We start from the raw sequence: 25,766 nt of genomic DNA on the forward strand, positions 1-25,766 counted from the left end.
AAAATGGCAATATTACCAAAAGTTCTCTATAGGTTTAATGCAATGCCAATCAAAATCCCAACAGCATATCTTGTAGAAATTGACAAAGCAATCATGAAATTCATATGGAAAAATAAAAGACCCAGAATAGCAAAAGCAATTCTAAACAGGAAGTGTGAATCAGGTGGTATAGCTATACCAGATTTCAAACTATATTACAAAGCAATAGTGACAAAAACAGCATGGTACTGGTACCAAAACAGGCGGGTGGACCAATGGTATAGAATAGAGGACACAGAGACTAATCCACAAAGTTACAACTATCTTATATTTGATAAAGGGGCTAAAAGCATGCAATGGAGGAAGGATAGCATCTTCAACAAATGGTGTTGGGAAAACTGGAAATCCATATGCAACAAAATGAAACTGAATCCCTTTCTCTCGCCATGCACAAAAGTTAACTCAAAATGGATCAGGGAACTGGATATCAAACCAGAGACTCTGCGTCTGGTAGAAGAAAAAGTTGGATCCGATCTACAGATTGTGGAGTCGGGCTCCAAATTCCTTAATAGGACACCCATAGCACAAGAGTTAACAACAAGAATCAACAAATGGGACTTAATTAAACTTAAAAGTTTTTTCTCAGCAAGAGAAACAATAAGAGAGGTCAACAGGGAGCCGACATCCTGGGAACAAATCTTTACTCCTCACACTTCAGATAGAGCCCTAATATCCAGAGTATACAAAGAACTCAAAAAATTAGAAAACAAGATAACAAATAACCCAATCAACAAATGGGCAAAGGACCTGAACAGACACCTCTCAGAGGAGGATATACAATCAATCAATAAGTACATGAAAAAATGCTCACCATCTCTAGCAGTCAGAGAAATGCAAATCAAAACCACCCTAAGATACCATCTCACTCCAGTAAGATTGGCAGCCACTATGAAGTCAAACAACAACAAGTGCTGGAGAGGTTGTGGAGAAAAGGGTACACTTGTACATTGCTGGTGAGACTGCAAATTGGTGCGGCCAATTTGGAAAGCAGTTTGGAGATTCCTGGGAAAGATGGGAATGGAACCACCATTTGACCCTGCTATTGCCCTTCTTGAACTATTCCCTGAAGACCTTAAAAGAGCATGCTACAGGGATACTGCCACATCGATGTTCATAGCAGCACAATTCACAATTGCTAGACTGTGGAACCAACCCAGATGCCCCTCAGTAGATGAATGGATAAAAAAAATGTGGCATCTATACACAATGGAGTACTATGCAGCAATAAAAAATGACAAAATCATAGAATTTGCAGGGAAATGGACAGCACTAGAGCAGATTATGCTTAGTGAAGCTAGCCAATCCCTAAAAAACAGGTGCCAAATGTCTTCTTTGATATAATGAGAGCAAATATGAACAGAGCAGGGAGGAAGAGTAGGAAGAAAAGAGTAACATTAATCAGTGACATGAGATGGGAGGGAGCTGGATTGGGGGTAACACAGTAGTAGAGACTATGCTCCACCACTTTGAAGTGTCGCATCCAATACCCAGCAACTACAGAAAAGGGAAAATAAATGACAGCAACAATAAGAGTGAACAATTTGCAACATTCAAATAAATACCAGGTGTCAATTTTGATATCTACAATACTAATTAATCACAAAATGAGAAGTGATGGTGTCATAAATTAAAACAGCAACAACAAACAGTGAACTAGATTTAGCATTAAAGTAAACACTAATGTCAGCTGTAACACCCACAGTAGTAATAACTGCAAAAAAAATAAATGGTGGGAATAAAAATTATGTAAACTAAATAGTTTTAAAATATGGCAAAAATACAGTTAAGAAGGAATAAAATGAGAAAGGAAGGCAAAAGAAAGGTTAGAATATTTTGCCAAAGGTGAAAAATATAAAGTAGAAGAGAGGTAGAAAGTGAAGGCCATAATGAATCGGGGGATAACAAAAGTTTTAAACTGAAACAAAATACAGTGTCAGATTGATAGAGAACAAGAGAATTTAACTATTAGAGGGAGAAGCTGAGAAAATTAACCAAAAAGAAAAAAGAAAAAAAATACTAATCTTTAAAAAACAAAACAAAATAGTAAAAGGATAATCAAAAGAGAAAATGATAAGATAAAAATCTCTTTATATATCCACAGTGTAAGCCAATCAACATATACGACAAAAACAAAAAAATTCATAATGAAAAATGAAAGAATTGTCTCTATTGATGTGGTCAAAACTGTGGACAAGGACTGATATCTACTACTTATGCCACACTGTCCTTCTTTCCATTTTTGTCTTGAGCTCTGTACCCCTTAGAGAGAGCAAGGGCTTGGGGGTGATTCAACCCTTACTCTTATGTTGCTCAAGAGACTCTTGGCTGGAGTGGCATAGGTTCAAAGCTGGTTTAAATGGCTCTTAGCTTCTCTACTCACCCATACAAGGTAGGATGGAGTGGGAAGTACTGTCTGCTGGAGTTTGGTTGGGGCAGAGTAGATTGATGCATTTCCAGGTTGAGGCTGACATGGAGTTCTAAATGGGAAGCTCTGGTGGCTGAGATCACATTCTGTGTGTAACTTTGTTGGGTGGAGTCAACTACATAAAAATTAGGTCAACACACTCCTAGAGCCTGGCAGATGCTCATCTCTGCTGGGTGTCAGGATCTCAGGTGACTCCTGAGAATTCTACTTGTACGGCAGGGTAACCAACTGCCCTGGGTAAAGGGGGCACAGCAGATCTCAAGCACTTCACCACCAACTATGTTCTTCGAAGGCTCAGTCCTCAAATGCAATCATGTCCACCAACTTGGCTTCCACACCTTCTTCAGCTGGTTGTGCAAGCCACCAGACTCAAAGGAAAAGTGAGTTGCAGTTTAGTCCAAATTTCTGACCTCAATCCCCTTAGATGAAATCTTCTTTGTTCCTGTTTCAGTGGCTTTCTTCAAGGTGTACCCTTGGTCATATGATAGGAGTTGGCCAAAACAGTCTGGCAATATTTGATTCCTGCAGCAGCACTAAGCAGTGGATCAACAAATTTGATACACATTTTGAGAAGACTATCCTGGCTGCATGTGGAGAATGGGTGACATCAAGGGTAGATGTTGTTGTCTCCTGTTTAGGTCAAGAACAAGTCACTTGAATTTGGATGATACCAGAGGATAAATACTTACATGGTGGATTTGAAGCAGCCTTAGAAAAGGACCAGAATGACTGACTATTGGGAGACAAAGATGTCAGGGATTCTACTGGGTCTGCCTTGGACAACTGGTAAGATAATAATACTCTATACCCAAGGGACTGGTGTTGGATTATGGATTTGATTTCATACCTGGTATGTTTACGGTGTATTTGAGGATTTATAATGAGGCTCACTAGTTATTAGTAACTCAAAGTTGGGACTGGTTCTGCAATTATCATTCTCTTCTTAGGTGTTAGAAGCCACTGGCATGAGAAGATGGATTGTGAAATTTTAAAGTGAAATCTGTATCCACTTCCAGGTGATGATTTTGGGGAAGATCTTGAAGTATAAGTGAGTTTATAATTGTATGGCAATATTAGAGATGCATATTAACCTTTACGCTGAACACAAAATTACATTTTAACATTTAATCTAAACATGAAGTTGCATTTCAATAATTGTCCAACTGATTTGGCCTTCTGGCATATTCTAATTAGTTATATAATTATATAAATTTGTTATTCAGTTCAGCTTCTCTGAACCAGAGTAAATTTGTAGATAACTTCATTTGTTTCCTTTCAATAAAAAGAAACACTGCATGAAGCCAACTTTTATTACAAAAGAAAACCTCAAGATCCATTGCTTTATCTTTCCTTGGGGATATTGTCCTCATCTTGAGCTGGTTTATGACAGCCATTAGTTTCTAAACCTTTATGTCAAGGTTGACTACTGGCTCTTCCCACATTGATTTGGTATGTGAACTTTCACTTAAGCACTCAATCAGTAGATAATAAATATGTTTAATCATCCCAAAGTAATATTTTAGATTACTTAATATCAGGAAATTGAAGCTAAATTGCATGTGATGAACTTTTTATTCATAAGGTGGATGATATTTTTAACATTTATAATATCAACATTTTCCCTGGTTCATGGAGATACATAAACTATTATATATTGTTCCTTTGTAGGTCAATCAAGGAATGTATATTTAAAATATAAATGTGCAAATGTTACTCTCCAGAAATTACATTTCTAAATAACTGATGTAAAAAGTTAATTTTTTCTCAAGTCAGACATATTTATGTTGTATGCCTTCTATTATTGCAACAAATGGATTTTTTAATTCCTAGAAAGTTTTGCAGGAAATGTTCTCTTAAAGAATCACGATACCTTGTGATATTAATGCTTGTACCACCAAATTCACTCATATGGCAAACACAGAAAACAAAGAATGCAACAAAAAAGCATTAAGAGTCTTAAATTGATGCCTTAACATGCTACATGGCTTTGATAGAGGGGCTTAAGAAGTCTGCAGGGTGTAGACAAGTGGAAAACCAGGCTTCCTATAGCTTTCCTTTATATATTTTGTTTGTTTGCTTCTGAAATGAGCTTTTTTGCTTCTTTCTAACATATATGTGAGTTTTTCATCTTAAAATTGACACTAGTAAAGTTAGTTATATATCCAAATAAATCTGATACATCTGAATAGAAGTAACACACAAATATCAACAAAGCTAGGGAGCAAAGTCACTTACTGTAATCAATTGAGGGGATGTCCTTAGCTCAGAATTGCTTAGGTAATTGAAGTTTTCTTCCCCCAGGAAAGAAATAATCTAAACAAGCTTTTTTGGATGAGTTTAAATGTTTCTTCAGTTTCTGATGTTGTGGTCCTACTACAGGGGATAACACAGCACTCTGCTAAGGTGCGACATATAGTGGCTGATCAATACATCTCTGTGTTGAATGAGCTAGATAGAGTCTCTTAGGGGTCTAGAAAAGCACATATTTGCTCATACTAATAATTTTTCTAAAAATTAAATAAGATTAGGGGAATAGATCCCTTTATAGTTCTATTGCTCACTTCTAAAAAGGATAGAATATGACATTAACATTGATTTATTCTCACTTTATACATCAGACCTGTGAAAACACAATCTATGTTCCATACTCTCTGAAAAAGGACAAATGCCATTATTATCAAATAGAATGTGACTAAAAAGTACTCACAATCTCATAATTGACCATACATTTAGAAACACCTGGGACAAGTGAATGGAGATATAACTAAGGTCACTAAATCCAGGTGATTTAGTCTGGGTCAAGTTTGTCCATAGAACTGCACTTTGAAGGAAGTTTTCTGGGATTGAACATAAGCATCAACTAAGAAAGAAGATTGGGCAATTATCTGCTGCAGCCCCAAACAAATCCAAACAATAGATTGCTGCAATGAAAATTCAAGTATCAGTCTCTCACTTATACATCAAAATCATAATCTCCAAATGTGTTAATATAGTAAAATAGGTTTTACTAATTTTACAATCAATTTATCATGTCCTAGTGAAATATCTAAGTTCTTTTCAATTTGCTTAGCCTTTTGAAGATGCGGGGGGCTGATTAGTTTCTGATTTTTATTCTTTTAACTTACAGTGTTCATCATTTTATTATTGCTAATTGTTTTTCTAGCCCCATGATGACTTTTACTTTTGTTTGTATTCTGGATACTGTGCACAGTCTTAACAGGTGACGAGAATTAAAGTAAGTGTAGTTTTAATTATCATAACCAAAATTACATGATTAATGATTTGTAAGGCATTGTTTAGAATAGAACCTTTCCACATATAAGGGGTTTCTAACAAAGTTCATCTCACTGAATGACTCTTTCAAAACAGTCTCAGCTTTCTTCATTCTGCACATATCAACATGGTGGCATTATAGCATGATGGTCTTATATTAATGTTCTACTTTCTCTCCTCTGCTATGCCTTTTTTAACCTTTTTTTAATATTTATTTTTTTAGTTGTAGGTGGACAAAATATCTTTATTTCATTTTTATGTGGTGCTGAGGATCAAACCCAGTGCTAGGTGAGCACTCTACACTGAGCCACAATCCCAGCCCTCTGATATGCTTTTTTTTTTTTAATTTTTTTTTTATTGGATGTTCACAACATTACTGTCAGACCATCAATGCAGACACATACATATGACATTCACAACTCTGCACTATCTGGCTCTTTTCTGTGTTCCTGTGTTCATGCCACCCTGCATCAGCCTGGCTCCCTGAACCTCTGGCAATGGTTTGCCTTCACCCAATGGGAGACATTTCTAGGGAGAAGGACTGGAGGGGAAAGAGGTCAGGATGCCCATTCCCTGACCTCTGGTGGTCTTGCTTGGAGACAGCTCTGGCAGGGGCTGAGTTCTGAGCCCACTGCTGAAGTGGCAGCAGTTCTTTGATAACAGTCTCAGGCCAAGGTCCAAGGAGCATGTCTCTCCCTATCACTCAACCTGGATCTGCAGCCTCCTTCTAGGTGTTGCTGGTCCATGAATGTACTCCTCATCTTTGTCTCACCTCTGTGAGATGTCCCTGCCTCACAAGCCCTTCATCAGCCCCTCTGTGTGTGCAATGTAATCCAAGGTGAAGAGATTGACTTAAAATTTGAATACAGTCTTCTTTCTTTTCATATGAACCTTGGCAGGACAACAAATAATATTTGAACCAATTGTGAAAATGGCCATGAAAGATGATTTCCATTCAGAAAATTGTTCTTCATGGATCATCTACATTTTGCTAGAATGTTCAAATTACATGGAGATAAAGATGTTTTCTATAGTTTAGTTAGAGCATCAGCATTTATTGAGCACCCTGGAAGGCAAGATATTGAGCCCTACTGTAAGAATGTAAAGGCAAATATTATGTGAATTTAGACTCAAGGATACCTTAACTATACCGGGGACTTTTATTCATACATAAACATCACCTATGTCAGAGAGCTCTGGAGTGTCTGATTCCACCTGTATTCATAGTCTGGTGTTCCATAGCTTAAACTAATGTGGTTGTATGGATTATTACAGTATTGAAATACTTTGATATTGGTTGGTAAAGAGTCATGAATGGCCCTCTGCTGCCAGCCTGTCCTTGCCTTTCCTTTGACACTATTTATATTTCCCTGTTTTCCTGGCAGCTGAAGCCTTCTGGGTCAACTCCAGCCCTAGGGACAGGGGTTCCATTCTTATTTGCTGCAGTCTGTGCTATTTTTGTGTTTAACTTTTTGTTTTGTTTTGTTGGGTACCAGGGATTAAACTCACGGGCACTCAACCACCTGAGCCACATCCCCAGCCCTATTTTTTGTATTTTACTTGTAGACAGGGCCTCACTGAGTTGCTTATCACCTTGCTTTTGCTGAGGCTGACTTTGAACTTGGCATCCTTCTGCCTCAGCCTCCTGAGCTGCTGGGATTACAGGCATGCACCACCGTGCCCAGCTGTGATTAAGTTTTTTAATATTATCCAGTGCATTCTGCTCTTATTTAAATTTTTGACATTTTGGAGTTCATCATAGATTTTTTGCATTAATTTTGATTTTGGAAAATTGCACATTCATTATCTTGATGTCTATATTTTGGCATCCCTTAAGTTTTCCACCCCATCTTCGTTTTCTTCACTTTGAAACTGACCTATCTGTACCCATTCTGTCATTCAGTTTTCAAATTGCTAGAGCTGTTATGTCATCAAAAACATTAAAATAATGAGAATGGTGTCAGATGCTGCTAGACAGTGGCAGACTCATGTGAAGGCCCTGTCTTCCAGGGATATAGGGCCAACGGTTGCCATGGGAGAAGGCAGAGTCCACCTTCTCTTCCTCTCTGTAGAAAGGGTGTGCAATAGTTTGGGCTGCCATAACAAAGTGTTGACTGAATGATAGAAATTACTAACTCAAAGTTCTGGAGGTTGTAAGTCTGAGATCCAGATGTCATTAGAATGTTTTCTTCTCAGAATTCTCTTGCAGAATTGTGTATACCATCTTCTCCCCAGGTCCTCACTTGGTACTCCCTCTTGTGTGTCGGTCCTAATCTCCCCTTTTTCATATGTGCATATATTAATTAATTAATTAATTATCATCACATATTAGATGTATAAATTAATGGATTTCATTGTATCATTTCCATACATGCATGTATCATGCATTGACCATCTTTTTTAAAAATTATTTTATTTTTCAGAGACTTTGCCCATCACAGTAGTTAATAAATATGCAAGGGTCTACAGTAGACTTCAGACAGCTTATCTTTATAATAAGGAGAATATGACTTACTTCATACATTTATACTAAAGATTAAATTGGCAAGCAGTGCTTTGTACACTTATAACAATTGTCAAAACCTCAACAAATGTCAACTCTTGTTCCTTTATTCTTGCAAAGGAAATGGGTTTTGTTTACCAGGGATTTCAGAAGAATTGAATGCACTACCACAACTAAAACATTCTCTGGGGAAGGAGATTGAGTTGAATGGAGTGTTGATCTATGTGGTTTGCTTATATTCTGGTAATGTATATTTTTCCTCCTCTGGCTCTCTGCCTGGATGAGTATGGTGTTCAGTTTTCTCCCTAGGAAGACAACTGACTCTATTTTCTGTCTTGGGAGTTCCGCATCACAGTGAAGATGATCTCAGAATCAATTGTAAGATGTTTGACATAAACTAAATCACCTCCAATGTGTTTTTATCTTTCAGATATTCCTGTGAATTCCTGCTCTGTTGAAAGATTTGTGTATCCAAAAGAAACCATATTGCTGTAACTTTGTCATGTGGTATGAATCCTGATTTGAGAAACTTTTAGTTATAAATTATGGGAGGAATTTTTTTTATTGATTTTTAAAAAAATAAATGCCAGTGCAATGCATTACAATTCTTATTACACAAATATAACACAATTTTTCATACCTTTGGTTGTATATAAAGTATGTTGACACCAATTCGTGTCTTCATACATGTACTTTGGATAATGTTGTCTATCACATTCCACCATCCTTGCTAATCCCCTGACCCCTTCCTTCCCCTCCCATCCCTCTGCCCTATCTAGAATTCATCTATTACTCCCATGCTCCCTTCTCCCTACTCCACTGTGAGTCAGCCTCCTTATATTAAAGAAAACATTCGGCATTTGTTTTTTGGGGATTGGCTAATTTCACTTAGCATTATCTTCTCCAACGCCATCCATTTACCTGCAAATGCCATGATTTTATTCTCTTTTATTGCTGAGTAAAATTCCATTGTGTATATATGCCACATTTTTTTATCCACTCATCCACTGAGGGGCATCTAGGTTGGTTCCACAGTTTAGCTATTGTGAATTATGCTGCTATAAACATTGATGTGGCTGTGTCCCTGTAGTATGCTGTTTTAAGTCCTTTAGGTATAGACCTTCTTTCTACCTTTGCTCACTCTCCCCTCTCCCTGCTACCTGCTTCCCAAATGATCTTTCTTTCTGAATATATTTTTTGGTTTTTAATTTCTATATATGAGTGAAAACATGCAATACTTGCCTTACTATATCTGAATTATTTCATTTAACAAGATCCACTTCTATCCATTTTCCTACAAATGACAGGATTTCATTTTTCTTTAACTGAATAATACTCCATCATGTATATATACTATATTTGCTTTATTCATGCATCTGTTGATGGGAACCTCAGCTGAGTTCATATCTTACCTATTATGAATAGTGTCACAATAAACTTGATCATTTAGGTGTGTCTTTTTTTTATTTGCTGATTTCATTTCCTTTGAATAAATACTCGACAGTGATATAGATGGGTCATATGGTAGTTCTATTTTAGTTTTCTGAAGAACATCCCTACTGTTTTCTATAGATGTTGTACTAATTTACATTCTTACCAACATAGTATATGGTTCCATTTACTCCATATCCTTGCCCGTGTTTGTTTGTTACTGTTTTTTTTTTCTTAATAATATGTATTCCAACTGGAATAACCATCTTACTCATTTGGGCAAGAGGTAATCTCATTGTAGGCTTGATTTTAATTTCTGTAATAGCTAAAGATGTTGAGAATTTTCACATATATTTATTGGCAATTTGTATTTCTTCTTTTGAGAAATGGCTATTCAGGTCATTTGTCCATTTTTATTATATTACTTGCTTTTTAGTTAAGTTTTTTTCTATATTCATCCTCTGTCAGATAAATAGCTACCAAAGATTGTCTCTTATTCTCTTTGTTGTCTTTCACTCTGCTGATTGTAGTCTTAGCTGTGCAGAAGTTTTTTAATTTGATGCAATCCTGTTTATGCATTCTCATTCTGATTTTCTGTGCTGTTGGAGTCATAACTTGGAAATCTTATTTTGCCATGATTTTGAAGTGTTTCCTCTATGTTCTCTTTAGTAGTTTCAAAGGATTCATCTTACATTAAGGTCTTTAATCCTGAGTTGATTTATTTACAGGGTAAGAGAGGGGAATCTAGTTTCAGTGTTCTATATGTGAATAGCCAGTTTCCCCAGCACCATTTTTTGAAGAAGTCTCTTCTTTCTCGAATGTTTTGGCACCTTTGTTGATAATCAGCTGCAATGTGAATTTATTTCTGAGTTCTCTGTTCTATTCCATTACTCTACCTGCCTCTTTTTATGCCAATAATATACTGTTTTTGTTACTATGGCTCTCAGGTATAATTTGAATTCAGGTATTGTGATGCATCTAACATTGCTCTTTTTGCTCAAAATTGCTATAGCTACTTTTGGTCTTTATTGCTTACATATGAATTTTAGATTTTTTTCTAGTTCTATGAAGAATGTCATTGGTGTTTTGGTGGGGATTGCAATGAATTTTAGATTGCTTTGAGTAGTATGGCCATTTTAACAATCTGATTCTCCCAATTCATGAACATAATAGGTGTTTCCAACTTCTAGTGTGTTCTTCATTCTCTTTCTTCAGTTTTGTAATTTGCATTGTAGAAACTTTTCACATTCTTAGATTTATTCCTCGTATTTCTTCTACTTCTTCTTTTCTTTCTCCTTCTCCTACTCTTCCTCTTCTCTTTTCCTCTCCTCCTCCTCCTTCTTCATTTTTGTGAATGAGATTGTTTTCCTGATTACTGTCTCAGACGATTCATTATTGGTGTATACAAAAGCAACTGATTTTTGCATGCTGATATTGAATCCTACTTTACTGAATTTATCAGTTTTAAAAGTCTTTTGGTGGATTTCCCTCACCCCAGTTTTCTAAGTGTTCAATCATATCATCATGAAACAGGAATAATTTGACCTCCTACTTTAATGTTTATAAACCATGCACTTTCTCTTGTCTAATTTCTGTGGCTAAAATTTCTGGTACTATGTTGAATAAGCATGGTGAGAATGGGCATCTTTCTCTTGTTTTTGATCTTATTGGAAGTGCTTTCAGTTTTTCTCAGTGTAGCATAAAAAGTAGCCTTCACTGTATTGAGATCCCACTATGTATAATTTATTCAGGGTTTTTCATCATAAAGAAATTCTGAATTTTATCAGGATTTTTTGCATCAATTGAGATAATCATGTGATTTTTATCCTTGATTCTACTTAGTGCTTTATTACACTTATTGATTTTTGTTTGTTGAACCATTCTTGCATTGTTGGAATGAAACAAACTTGGTCATGCATATTATCTTTTTAATGCACTATTAAAGTAAATTTGAAGGCATTTTATAAAAGATTTTTATATCTATGTTTAGATATATTGGTCTGTAGCTGTCTTTTTCTGTTGTGTTCTTTACAGGTTTTGTTAGCAGGGTAATACTGCCTTCATAGAATGAGTTTGAAAACTTTCTTTCCCTGTTTTATGAATCAGTTTGTGAACCATTGGTGTTAGTTCTTTAAAAATACAGTAAAATTCAGCAACGATTTCATCTGGTCCTAGGATCATTCTTTCTTCTTCTTCTTCTTCCTTCTTCCTTCTTCTTCTTCTTTAATTTATTACTGCTTCAATCTTAATACCTATTATTAATTTATTTGGGTATTTTATATTCTCTTGGTTCAATTTTGGCAAGTCATATGTGTCCAGAAATTTTTTCATTTTTTCCAGATTTTCTAATTTATTAGGCATAGTTTTTTTTCCCAAAATTTCCCTACTGATCTTTTGAATTTCACTGTATCTGTTGTTAAGATTCTTTTTTAAAGTCTTATTTTGTTTATTTGGGCCTTCTTTATTTTTGTCAGTTTAGCTAAGGGTTTCTCATATTATCATTTCAACAAACCAACTATTTCATTGATGCTTTGTACTATTCTTTAGTCTCTAATTCATTTATTTCTTTTCTGATCTTTACTGATTCTTTTCTTCCATGGATTTTGGATTTGGTTTGTTCTTGTTTTTATAACATTTTGCAATTTTATGTTGAATCATGATGTTATTTTTTAAGAAGTTTTTATATAGGCATTCATTCCTATAAACATGCCTCTTAGTACTGCTTTTCCTGTTGTGGTAGTTGTGGTTCCATTTCATTTGATACAAGGAGTTTAATTTCCCCTCTGATTTCTTCCATGACGTACTTTTCATTTAGTAGTGTGTTGCTCAATCTCCATGTGTTTGTGTAATTTCTGCAGTTATTTCTAGTTTCTTTTCATTGTGATCAGATAAAATATAACAAATTATTTCATTTGAAAAAAATTGGTAGGACTTTCTCCATTTCCTAATATATGGTCTATTTTGGAAAACATTTTTTGATGTGTGCTGAAGAAAATAATGTATATTTTTCAGCTATTGGATGGAATATTTTGTAGATGTTTGTTAAGTCCATTCAATCTATAGTACCATGTAAATCTATGTTTCTTTGTTGATTTTTTAAATCTAGATGATATATTTATTGTGACCTATCTTTCTATTTATCTCTAATTATGTTTGTTTTTTAAAATTGTTTGCTTCAAGGCATTGCTTATGTATTTATAAAAATTATGTCTTTGTGATGAATTGTTCCCTTGATCAATACATAGTGACCTTTTTTTCTCTTCTAATTTTGTTGTAAAGTCTGTTTTGTAAATTATAAATGTAGCTATTCCTTTTTTGCTTTTGGATTCCCTTTGCTTGGAACATCATTTTCCATTCTTTCACTCTGGGTATGTGTATATTTTTGCACATGAGTTAAGTTTCTTATAGACAGAATATTTTTAGGTCTTATTTTTTAATCCATTAGGCCAATCTGCATCTTTTGTATGGAAAATTAAAAACATTTATTCAGGGTGATTATCCAAAAGTATATATTTGTTGCTGTCATTTTGCTCTTTTTTCTTCTGGTGGTTTTGAATATTCTGTTTTTTTTCCCTTCCTGTCTTATTCATCTTAGAAGTTTGATCATCTGCTATATTGATAATTTATGATACTTTACTATTTATCATTTGCATGTCAACTTCTGTAGAGGGATTTACTTTTTCACATTTGCTAATGATTTTATCTTCCTCTTTTGAGTATAGTATTCCCTTTTGTATTAACTTAGCTTTTCATTACTTTGAAAAAATACCAGAGAAAAACTCTTATTTTGCCTCTTGATTAGAGAGCTGTTATTCTTTGGTTGGCCAGCTACATTCCTTTGTGCCTAAGGTAGAGATAGGACATCAGGGCAGATGGGCTTGGCAGAGGAAATCTGCTCACCTCCTGGCAGCAGGGAAGCAGAGAGTTACAGTAAAGGGCTGGTGACAAGATAAAATCCCCAGGGGGCTGGGGATGTGGCTCAAGCAGTATCGCGCTCACCTGGCTTGCGTGCGGCCTGGGTTCGATCCTCAGCACCACATACAAACAAAGATGTTGTGTCTGCCAAAAACTGAAAAATAAAAAATACTAAAATTCTCTCTCTCTCCCTCTTCCCCCCTCTCTCTCTCTCTCCCTCTCTAAAAAAAAAAAAAAAAAAAAGATATAATCCCCAAGGGCCTGCCCCCAAGGATTCATTCCCTTCAATTAGATCCCAAGTCCTACAATTTCCACCAACTCCCAGTAATCCATTCATATTATGAAGCCATCAATGGATGAATCCACTTATGAAGTCAAAATCCTCTTCAATCATTTTCTAACAGCCCCACCTCCAAATACTTCTACATTTGGGATCAAGTCATCAGAGTAAGAACTTTTGGGGGACATTCTGGATCCAACCCATAACAAGTGTCTTCAGTGATGCTGGTCTAGTGGTCATGCCTTCCCTTAATCTATTCTTAATTCAAGGTCTTTATCTTTCCTTCTTTTCTTGAAGACTAACACTGCTAGCCATGTCAGTCTTTTTGGCACTCCACCCCTTATCTAGACTACATTTTTCTTTGTAAAGATCACCAGTCAGAAAGGATTATAGTCAATCATAAGGACCTTATTACCTTAATTACTCCTTTAATGGACCTATTGCCAAATCAAGTCACATTCTGAAGTATTGGTGGTTGAGACCACATGAATTTGGGGGCACATAACTCAATTATAATAGGCATGTATGGAGAGTTGGTTGTCTGTGGTGAGTATCACGGACCTCAGGGCCACCACAGTGTTTGTAGCTGGGATGCTCATGGGTTCTGTGGATGAAGGTGGGGTGGCATGGCTGGAGGATCTCTGCCTTTGTTTCCCCAGCAAGGGACAATAAGTGACCTCATGTATGAGTCAGTAACAGTCAAAGGACAACCAGGGTCTTTGAGACTTCTCAAGTGGTTGATTGTGTTGATAAAAATGAATAATATTATGTATGTTATTAGTAGTAATACATAATGTAGATTTAAATCCAAAGTGAATATGCAGAATATTATGAATTATTGGTCCATATGACATAACTTAGAAGACAAAACTAGTGTGATGTCACTCGTTGAAGGTAAAACGCTAATTTAATTCATCCTTGAGTCCAATCTGATGTTTATCATGATGTTGTGAGAGTAATCAATATTTTAAATATGTGGCCATTTTGAAAACATGACTAGAAGCTTAAATACACATTGATTTCACTTTCTTATAATCGGCCACCCCCACCAAAATCAGTCATCCCAAAAGGATATGATGAAGCTTCAGTGTGTCTTATTAACATTGTGAATAAAATAGGGTGATTTTGCCAAGTTGGCCAAGACAGAAGCCAAGGTCAGTGTGGGTCCAGGTCTATGGGGAATGACAGAAGCAAGAATGATGTGGTAGGTTTCTCTGAAGTAAAATGTGTCTGATTAAAAGTGCTGTCCTCTGTTAGTATTATCAAAATGACCATACTTCCAAAAACACTCTACAGATTTAATGTAATTCTGATCAAAATTCCAATGACATTCCTCATAGAAATAGAAAAAGCAATCATGAAATTCATCTGGAAAATATGAGGCCCAGAATAGCTAAAGCAATCCTTAGCATGAAGAGTGAAGCAGGTGGCATCACTATACCAGACCTCAAACTATATTACAGAGCAATAATAACAAAAGCAGCAAGGTATTGGCATCAAAACAGACTGGTAGACCAATGGTACAGAATAGAGGACATAGAGACTAACCCACAAAATTACAATTATCTTATATTAGACAAAAAATGCACTGCAGAAAAAAGCATCTTCAACAAATGATGCTGGCAAAACTGGAAATCCATGTTCAACAAAATGAAATTAAACCCCTTTCTCTCACCATGCATAAAACTCAACTCAAAATGGAACAAGAACCTAGGAATTAAACCAGAGACTCTGTGTCTAATAGAAGAAAAAGTAGGCCCTAATCTCCATCATGTGGGATTAGGCCACAACTTCCTTAATAAGACTCCTGTGGGTGCAAGAATTAAAATCAAGAATCAATAAATGAGATGGAACTCAAACTAAAAAGCTTCTTCTCAGCAAAAGAAACAATCTGTGAGGTGAATAGAGAGCCTACCTCTTTGGAGCAAATCTTTACCCCTCACACATCAGATAGAGCATTAATCTCTAAGGTATATGAAGAACCCAAAAAGCTAAACACAAAAAAACCCCAAATAACCCCCAAAATAAATGGGCCAAGGACCTGAAGAGACACAAGATGATGTACAATCAATCAACAAATACATGAAAAAATGTTCATCATCACAAGCAATTAGAGAAATACAAATTAAAACCACTCTAAGATTTCATCTCACTCCAGTCAAAATGGCAGCTATTATGCATACAAACAACAGTAAGTGTTGGCAAGGATGTGGGGAAAAAGGTACACTCATACTCTGCTGGTGGGACTGCAAATTGGTGCAGCCAATATGGAAAGCAGTATGGAGATTTCTTGGAAAATTGGGAATGGAATCACCATTTGACCCAGCTATCCTTCTCCTCGGTCTATACACAAAAGACCTAAAAACAGCATACTACAGGGACACAGACACATCAATGTTTATAGCAGCACAATTCACAATAGCTAAACTGTGGAACCAACCTAGATGTCCCCTTCAATAGATGAATGTGTAAAAAAAATATGTGGCATATATACACAATGGAATATTACTCAGCAATAAAAGAGAATAAAATCATGGCATTTGCAGGTAAATGGATGGTGTTGGAGAAGATAAAGCCAAGTGAAGTTAGCCAATCCCAAAAAACCAAATGCTGAATGTTTTGATATAAGGCGGCTGATTCACAGTGGGATAGGGAGTGGGAGCATGGGAGAAATAGATGAACTCTAGATAGGGCAGAGGAGTTGGAGGGGAAGGGAGGGGGCATGGGGTTATTAATGATGGTGGAATGTGTTGATCATTATTATCTAAAGTACAGGTATGAAGACACCATCTGGTGTGAATATACTGTGCATACAATTAGAAATATGAAAAATTGTGCTCTATATATGTAATAAGAATTGTAATGCATTCTGCTGTCATATATAAAAAATTAATAAACAGATAAATGAGGGAGAAAAAAGTGCTGTCCTCAATTCTAAGATTATGCCCTTCTTAAATTTTGCATTAAAATTTATTTACTTTTAAGAAATTGAACTCATATAAAATCAGTTTGAAGTTTTTAACTTTTTATTTTATTTTAAATATTTTTACTTCTTTACTTGGCCATAGCAAAACAACAGCAACAAAAATACATCATACCTTGATTTGGGAATACCAAGTGTTTTATTTATTTAGAGGCTCCATAAATGTATAAAGTTTAAGATTATTCTTGTTAAAGCAGCATCTCCTGGGCCCCAGGGCACTTCCAGGAGCTGTGCAGTATAGGTAGCTTGGGTGCGGAAGAAAGTGTTAGAACCTGTGTGTGCATATCAGGCAGAAGAGGTGTCCCTGTCTTCCTCATTGTTAGTGAGCAGCTGGTAGGGTACCTCCCTAGCCTGTGGGAGTCCAGGTCCCTATGGATCCTGGGTTGGCAGTGAAGAGGAGCAGTCTCCATACAGAAGGTCTGAAGGGGGTTCTCTGTCAATTACTCCCTCTAAGCAGAGAATGATGACCCCACCTGTGGGTATCCCTCTACAGGACTTGCAGATGACATTTTCTAATTATAATTGAACAACCCAGAATGGCACTGTGGTTTAAGAACATTCCTACCAAGAACCTACAGAGTATGATGGGGAAAAGCAGGACCCTGATAGAGTCATGCTTCTTGCAGGATTACTTCACCTGCCAGTTGACTAGTGAAACTAATGATAAACTAATCACAATGGCAAGAAACGAGGCAATCCCAAGGGGACTTTTGAAACAAATCATGCCAGTGGCAAGGAACTTGCCCCTGAGGGTCATAGCAGAGTCTTTAGAAAAGCAAGCTTTTAGTTGTATTAAATACAGAGTAGTCCCTTTTTTATAATGTGTTGTGGTTTATATAATATATACTGTTAACTTTCTTTTAAAATATATATATTTTGAGTTGTAGATGGACACAATATCTTTATTTATTTTTATGTGGTGCTGAGGCTCGAACCCAGTTCCTCACACATGTGAGGCAAGTGCTCTACTGCTGAGCTACAGCCCCGGCCCCTATTAATCTTTATCTGCAGTCCTCATCCATGGATTCAACTAACTTCAAATAAAAAATATTAAGAAAAATTTATCTGTATTGAACATATATAGACTTTTCTCCTTCCTGTTTTTCCTTAAACTATGTAATAACTATTTTCCTGGGCCCCTAGCCCCTAAGAGGGCAGGCCACTGGGAACACTCCTTCTGTGCACTGTAGCTGTGACATTTGGGTTAGGAAGCATCCTGATTTGGGGTTTCTTGAGGCAGTGACTAAGACTAAATTCTGACCTGTGTAGAGGTACCCTTCTCTCTCAGGTGGGGTATTCAGGGTGCACTGGAATATACCTGGGAGAGAGGGGGCCTGACTGGCATATCTATCACTGATTCACTGATAGTGATCCAGGGGCTGAGGTGACAATGATGGCCCACTGGTATCACTAACTAGACACAGTTTCTGACATTTTGCATGAATTAAGTAAATTACTTACCATGTCCTTAGAATTTAGGTGTGGAAATAAGAGACTTGCCCTGAATCACACAGTGGGTGTGCGAGGAGAGAATGGGAGGTGCTCAAACCTGCCAGCAGGGCCTCTTCTCCAGACTCTGGGTTTATAAACCCTCTGGGAGTGTGGCCAGGACTCCTGATCTTACAAATATGCTCAAGGGGCCCTTGGCACGGTCTAGTGTTTCCCTACTGACTCTAAAGGCAGAAAACACTTATGCCCCTTTGCTCACCCAGGAAGCAGCCCCTGGGGCAGGCAGTTATTAGTTGTTCTCCACCTTCCATGGGATAATCCAGAGTTCCCTGTGGAAAGGTCAAGCCTCTTGGTGGTGGAGGCACATACACTCTAAAGTTGAGAGATGCCTGATTTTCTATTTAGCAAAGCATAAGAAATCTCTAGTTGTCCTTGTGAACAGTATTAATGAACAAAGAGAAGTAGACACTTCAAGAGCACTTTTTGTTATCACCTTAATAGGGAAAGGCCCTCATGCAAAGGGGAACTGTGCAAGGACTCACCTTGCCCTTGGGTAATGTTGAGTGTGTCATCCACACCCAGGGAGGTGCCAGCACTGCAGGTATCTTTGGGTGCATCTGATGACAGAGGACAGAAGAGAGAAACTGCTGTTTTACTGGTTTGTGGGGTTGAACTATACTTTCTTATAAAGGAAAAAAACATTTTTAAATAAACCTGAAATTTATGGAACCACTAAAAATGAGGGAGAGTGCAGGGCAGATTATCTTTTTAACAAGATAATATGCCTTACATCTGCAAAATTCTGATTATGAGAATTTTTGGTTAGAGAACCTGAGCACACAATGCATGATTGGAAGAAAGTTCTAAGAAAATCTCCTTCATTACACATAAAAGTTTAGTAATGAGTTACTAAATATTATTTCAGGGAATATTTTTGTGACATATTTAGTAAAATGGGATCAAGAGTTGAATCCCATTGGCATTATAAAGTAAACATTAATGAAGTGCGACGATATATTTAGATTGATTGCATTTTCTTTTTTTTCTTTTTCTTTTCTTTTCTTTTTATTATTAGTTGTTCAAAACATTACAAAGCTCTTGACATATCATATTTCATACATTTGATTCAAGCGTATTGTGAACTCCCATTTTTACCCTGTATACATATTGCAGAATCACATCGGTTACACATCCACTTTTTTACATACTGCCATACTAGTGATTGATTGTATTTTCCCATTATCATTTTATTCATGAATTTTAGTAAGGTTAACAAGAGAAAGACATCAGAATGTTCACCTTGCTCACACTCATGGTCACCAACAAAACTCAGTAAGTTATGGAAATGTAATATTATTTTGATTAATGACCATAACAACTTTATTTAGGTTACAATGGTCAGGAGGTGGTTTTGATGGGCTGGGAGAAGGCAGTGGGACAGGAAATGGCAGTAGGACAGGAGATGGAATTGGTACAGGAGAAGGCAACCAACAGTTGTTGGGTGGAGAGGAGCTCTGAGGTTTTGTTCCCAGTGAAAGTGTCATTGAGTCACGGGGAGGAGGAGTCAGTCTGGGGCCTGGCAGAGATGGAAGGCAGGCCATGGGATCAGGAGGATGAGATGGGAGAGAGAAAATTCTATGTGGAATAGGAATCAAAGACTCTGGTGACTGAGAGCATTCAGGGATGAGGTGACCTAACAGAAACTGAGGAAGTCATTAGGTCTGGTGAGTACGTAGAGGCCAGAAGCACAGGGTGCTTGCTGAAAGAAGCCAGGGAAGCCAAAGAGAAGAAGGAACTGGCCAAAGCATCCTTCACAGGCAGTGTACATGATTGGTGGACTCTAGCTGACTCTAATTTGTACATCTCATCTGGGCCATCTTCTTTTAATAGCTGGTGAAATGTGATGTCATCATGGAGGTTCCTTAGGTAGGCTGCAAGAGATAGGAGTCACAGGCTGCAGCCAAGAGAAGATGGGGCCAGGAGGTAGGGCATCTGTGTTCCATGGCCCCTTGTTGCCCCCACAGTTTACAAAGCTCTTGCTCTCCCAATGCCAGAGCTTTAGTCCAGATGTCCCTGAACTGAGGTCTCCCCTCCCGCCCCATAAAAGCTTTGTGTTGGGTCACAAAGGCAGAGGTAGGAAGGACACAGGAAGAAGTAGAAAGTTACTTACCTTTGTAAAAGTGAAACCAGGTCTTCAGTCTCTTCCACTTTCTTTCAGCAGTAATTAAAACCTGAAAATGGAGACTGGGTTATCATGGACAAGGGAGTTGAGTGCCTCTCCTCACCATGAGAGGAATGTTCACATGAGGGATACTGGGCCAGTAGGCTCTGTAGATCAAGCACCAGTATTCAAGGCCACATGACAGGTGACAGGGATAGCAAGCCACTTGGAGGGGCATTCACTTTGTCATTTACTTCCACCTCCATCAGTCCCCATTATACTCATAACCACCCTGTGGGGAGAAAGATTGGGCCAGGGGGTGCACAAAAGGCAGTAAGTGTAGATAATAAATAATTGGGTCCAATCAGAAAGATATGGGCTGGTTGGAAAGGAAAGGAAATAAAATGCTGACATCTCCAAAGCCCTTCCCTTTCCTCTCCCAACATGTTGCTAAGGTAACCTGCCCCAGGAATTGTTCCTTCCTGCAGGGAGTTGTAGGAGTTGTTAATTATTGCTTCCTGTGCTGCTACTTTCCTGCCTGGATCACTCCACCATTTGACCCACATTTTAGTTATGTACACAGGATGGGAAGAGGAGAAAGCCAAGGTAAGTGGAAAATGAGAACAAAGGAGTTCTAAAATGTATAAAAGGGACAGGACACCCCACTTCTTTGGATACCCAGCTTTGGACACAATTTTCTGTGGCAAAGTCTGTCTCTGTCCTATCCTTTAAATAAAACTTGTGGATGTGTAACCGATGTGAATCTGCAATATGTATATAGAGTAAAAATGGGAGTTCATAATCCGCTTGAATCAAATGTATGAAATATGATATGTCAAGAACTTTGTAATGTTTTGAACAACTAATAAAAAAATAATAAAAAAAACTTGCTTTCTATGCTTGCCTTGGCATTTCTCGGGTGTTCAATTTTCACATCTGGGAAAAGGAACCTCGGTCCTGATTGATTCTCATCACAGACGGTATCACAGCATGGCTCCAGTATTGCCCACACCACCCTACAGGAAATCACCCAACCCTGGCCCACCACAGCTTCATTCTGAGCACAGAACCTGAGAAGTGTCTCTGGTATGATGATTTCCTTCCCGGGATTCTCTCTCAGGTCTCTGCAATTGACCTTCTTTGGAACATGGCTCTGGTCTCTTGTGAACAGGGGAAAGCAAGTCACCTCTTGGGTTGAAGGTCAGGGCCTTTAGGAGTGCCCCTCTTCTTCCTACTCTTGTATAGCACCTTCTTCACCTTCAGATGCTGATAGACAAAATAGAAAAAGAGGCTGGGGCCCAGTTCTCCCTCTGCTCTTTTAGATGAGCTGCAGACATTCCATGTTTCTGAAAGCTTAACTTTCCACAGTTAGCTAGTGGAGACAATTTTATTTAGAGAACATTTGTAAAGTGGCAAAATACTTCATTTTTTTCTTAAGAAAACCCAAAAAGGGATGTTCTACATAAACTACACCATGCATGTCCTCAGTCACTGATCCTCTGCTCAGGAACAGACTCATTTCTACAGGCTCTTTTCAGCTGCCAGGCAGGGTTCTGCTCCCTGAGGCTAGAGGTAACTCCATCCTGGTGATGGAGGCCTTCAGGGCTCAGCACAGCCCTCACCTCAGCCCAACACAGGGGAAAGCCTTGTTCCAGAGACACCCCCAGGAGAAGGTGACTGATGAAGCAGTGCTCAGGACCTATCCTTCTCCAGAATTCCCCAACTCTGTCACCAGTCCAGACCTCAGCCACTAAGTCACAGTGTGTGTTTTGCTGTGGGACCTGAAGCTCATCACATGGATGGTCTTAGAGCTTTAGATAGAAATCCTCCTGCACACTATCTCCCTGCCCTGCCCAACCTGTCCCAGAATGGTGCACTGTTATGTCTTGAGATTTCTCTTTTTTGAAGTGCCTCTACTTATATTGGAAAAGTGGAAAGCATAGTGTTGCCAAAAGCTCGGACCTTGTCCTCAATGCCAATCCAGTAATGAGGACACAGTTTTTGAGAAAAAGGAAAAAGAAACACAGGGGACTACTGTTCCAGAGGCTGTGATTCTGCCCAACAGCAAGAACAAGGGGCTTTTAAAGAAGTGATTCTAAGACTGCACTCCATGTGTTCTCTGTTGGCACTGTAATTCACTTGTTAATTTGGGAGATAGTCATTATTGAGATCTCCTGGTTCCATCCTCAAAGTCTGGATTACTTTGTTCCTATAGTGGGTGTGTACTCAAGGACAGATTAATCTGCCTAAAATTCAGAAGAGAAAGGTAATCCTGTTTCCCCAGAGATTAGGGAGGGGGAGAGATCAGGAAGGATCAGGGAGAGAGAAAGAGAAACTTGTCCATTTTTAAAATAATTTGCAGTGGCAGAGAAGCAAGGGCTATATTCAAAGAGAATCTTTTTGTTGTTGTTGTTAGATCGGGCCTGAGGTTTCGTACCTTCTTTTTTTTTTTTTCAGTATCAATGTATTTTATTTTATTTTATTTTATTTTATTTTTTTTATTGGTTGTTCACAACATTACAAAGCTCTTGACATAACATACTTCATACATTGGACTGAAGTGGGTTATGAACCCCCAATTTTACCCCAAATGCAGATTGCAGAGTCACATCGGTTACACTTCCACAATTTTACATAATGTCCTATTGGTCATTGTTGTATTCTGCTACCTTTCCTATCCCCTATTATCCCCCCACCCCTCCCCTCCCAACTTGTCTCTCTACCCCATCTACTGTATTTCATTTCTCTCCTTGTTTATTTTCCCATTCCCTCACAACCTCTTGTATGTAATTTTGTATAGCAATGAGGGTCTCCCTTCATTTCCATGCAATTTCCCTTTTCTCACCCTTTCCCTCCCATCTCATGTCTCTGTTTAATGTTAATCTTTTCTTCCTACTCTTCCTCCCTGCTCTGTTCATAGTTGCTCTCATTATATCAAAGAAGACATTTGGTATTTGTTTTTTAGGGATTGGCTAGCTTCACTAAGCATAATCTGCTCTAGTGCCATCCATTTCCCTGCAAATTCTATGATTTTGTCATTTTTTATTGCTGCATAGTACTCCATTGTGTATAGATGCCACATTTTTTTTATCCATTCATCTACTGAGGGGCATCTGGGTTGGTTCCACAGTCTAGCAATTGTGAATTGTGCTGCTATGAACATCGATGTGGCAGTATCCTTGTAGCATGCTCTTTTAAGGTCTTCAGGGAATAGTCCAAGAAGGGCAATAGCATGGTCAAATGGTGGTTCCATTCCCATCTTTCCCAGGAATCTCCAAACTGCTTTCCAAATTGGCCGCACCAATTTGCAGTCCCACCAGCAATGTACAAGTGTACCCTTTTCTCCACAACCTCTCCAGCACTTGTTGTTGTTTGACTTCATAGTGGCTGCCAATCTTACTGGAGTGAGATGGTATCTTAGGGTGGTTTTGATTTGCATTTCTCTGACTGCTAGAGATGGTGAGCATTTTTTCATGTACTTATTGATTGATTGTATATCCTCCTCTGAGAAGTGTCTGTTCAGGTCCTTGGCCCATTTGTTGATTGGGTTATTTGTTATCTTATTGTCTAATTTTTTGAGTTCTTTGTATACTCTGGATATTAGGGCTCTATCTGAAGTGTGAGGAGTAAAGATTTGTTCCCAGGATGTAGGCTCCCTGTTTACCTCTCTTATTGTTTCTCTTGCTGAGAAAAAACTTTTAAGTTTAATTAAGTCCCATTTGTTGATTCTTGTTGTTAACTCTTGTGCTATGGGTGTCCTATTGAGGAATTTGGAGCCCGACCCCACAATTTGTAGATCGGATCCAACTTTGTCTTCTATCAGACGCAGAGTCTCTGGTTTGATATCAAGTTCCTTGATCCATTTTGAGTTAACTTTTGTGCATGGCGAGAGAAAGGGGTTCAGTTTCATTTTGTTGCATATGGATTTCCAGTTTTCCCAATACCATTTGTTGAAGATGCTATCCTTCCTCCATTGCATGCTTTTAGCCCCTTTATCAAATATAAGATAGTTGTAACTTTGTGGATTAGTCTCTGTGTCCTCTATTCTATACCATTGGTCCACCCGCCTGTTTTGGTACCAGTACCATGCTGTTTTTGTCACTATTGCTTTGTAATATAGTTTGAAATCTGGTATTGCTATACCGCCTGATTCACACTTCCTGTTTAGAATTGCTTTTGCTATTCTGGGTCTTTTATTTTTCCATATGAATTTCATGATTGCTTTGTCAATTTCTACAAGATATGCCGTTGGGATTTTGATTGGCATTGCATTAAACCTATAGAGAACTTTTGGTAATATCGCCATTTTGATGATGTTAGTTCTGCCTATCCATGAACAGGGTATGTTTTTCCATCTTCTAAGATCTTCATCAACTTCTCTCTTTAGGGTTCTGTAGTTTTCATTATATAAATCTTTCACCTCTTTTGTTAGGTTAATTCCCAAGTATTTTATTTTTTTTGAGGATATCGTGAATGGAGTGTTTTTCCTCATTTCCATTTCCGAAGTTTTGTCGCTGATATACAGAAATGCCTTTGATTTATGCATGTTGATTTTATATCCTGCCACTTTGCTGAATTCATTTATTAGTTCTAGTAGTTTCTTTGTAGACCCTTTTGGGTCTTCTAGGTATAGAATCATGTCATCTGCAAATAGTGATAATTTAAGTTCTTCTTTTCCAATTTTTATGCCTTTAATTTATTTCGTCTGTCTAATTGCTCTGGCCAGTGTTTCGAGAACTATATTGAATAGAAGTGGAGATAGAGGGCATCCCTGTCTTGTTCCGGATTTTAGAGGGAATGCCTTCAACTTTTGTCCATTCAGAATGATGCTAGCCTGAGGCTTAGCATAGATAGCTTTTACAATGTCAAGGTAGGTTCCTGTTATCCCTAATTTTTCTAATGTTTTGAACATAAAGGGATGCTGTACTTTGTCAAATGCTTTCTCCGCATCTATCGAGATGATCATATGGTTCTTATCTTTAAGTCTATTGATGTGGTGAATAACATTTATTGATTTCCGTATGTTGAACCATCCTTGCATCCCAGGGATGAATCCTACTTGGTCATGGTGCACAATTTTTTTGATGTGTTTTTGTATTCGATTTGCCAGAATTTTATTGAGGATTTTTGCATCTAGGTTCATTAGAGATATTGGTCTGTAGTTTTCTTTCTTTGAGGCGTCTTTGTCTGGTTTCGGAATCAGGGTGATGTTGGCCTCATAGAATGAATTTGGAAGAGCTCCCTCTTTTTCTATTTCCTGAAATAACTTGAAAAGTATTGGTTTTAATTCTTCTTTAAAGGTTTTGT

General features: G+C 37.7%; 1 pseudogene across 1 annotated transcript in view; it reads right to left on the minus strand.

The window, feature by feature from the left end:
- Positions 1-25,766, minus strand: part of LOC308631403 (SNW domain-containing protein 1-like) — a 58,919-nt pseudogene that overhangs the window by 12,118 nt on the left and 21,035 nt on the right. Inside the window, exons 2-3 of the transcript in view lie at positions 20,031-20,229; positions 18,841-18,980 (exon numbers count right to left, since the gene is read on the minus strand). The product of the transcript in view is annotated as an SNW domain-containing protein 1-like (transcript). The remainder of the gene's footprint in view (positions 1-18,840; positions 18,981-20,030; positions 20,230-25,766) is intronic.

This window comes from Spermophilus citellus (genome assembly GCF_964194105.1).
Source record: "Spermophilus citellus genome assembly, chromosome: 12".
Taxonomy (NCBI): Eukaryota; Metazoa; Chordata; class Mammalia; order Rodentia; family Sciuridae; genus Spermophilus; species Spermophilus citellus.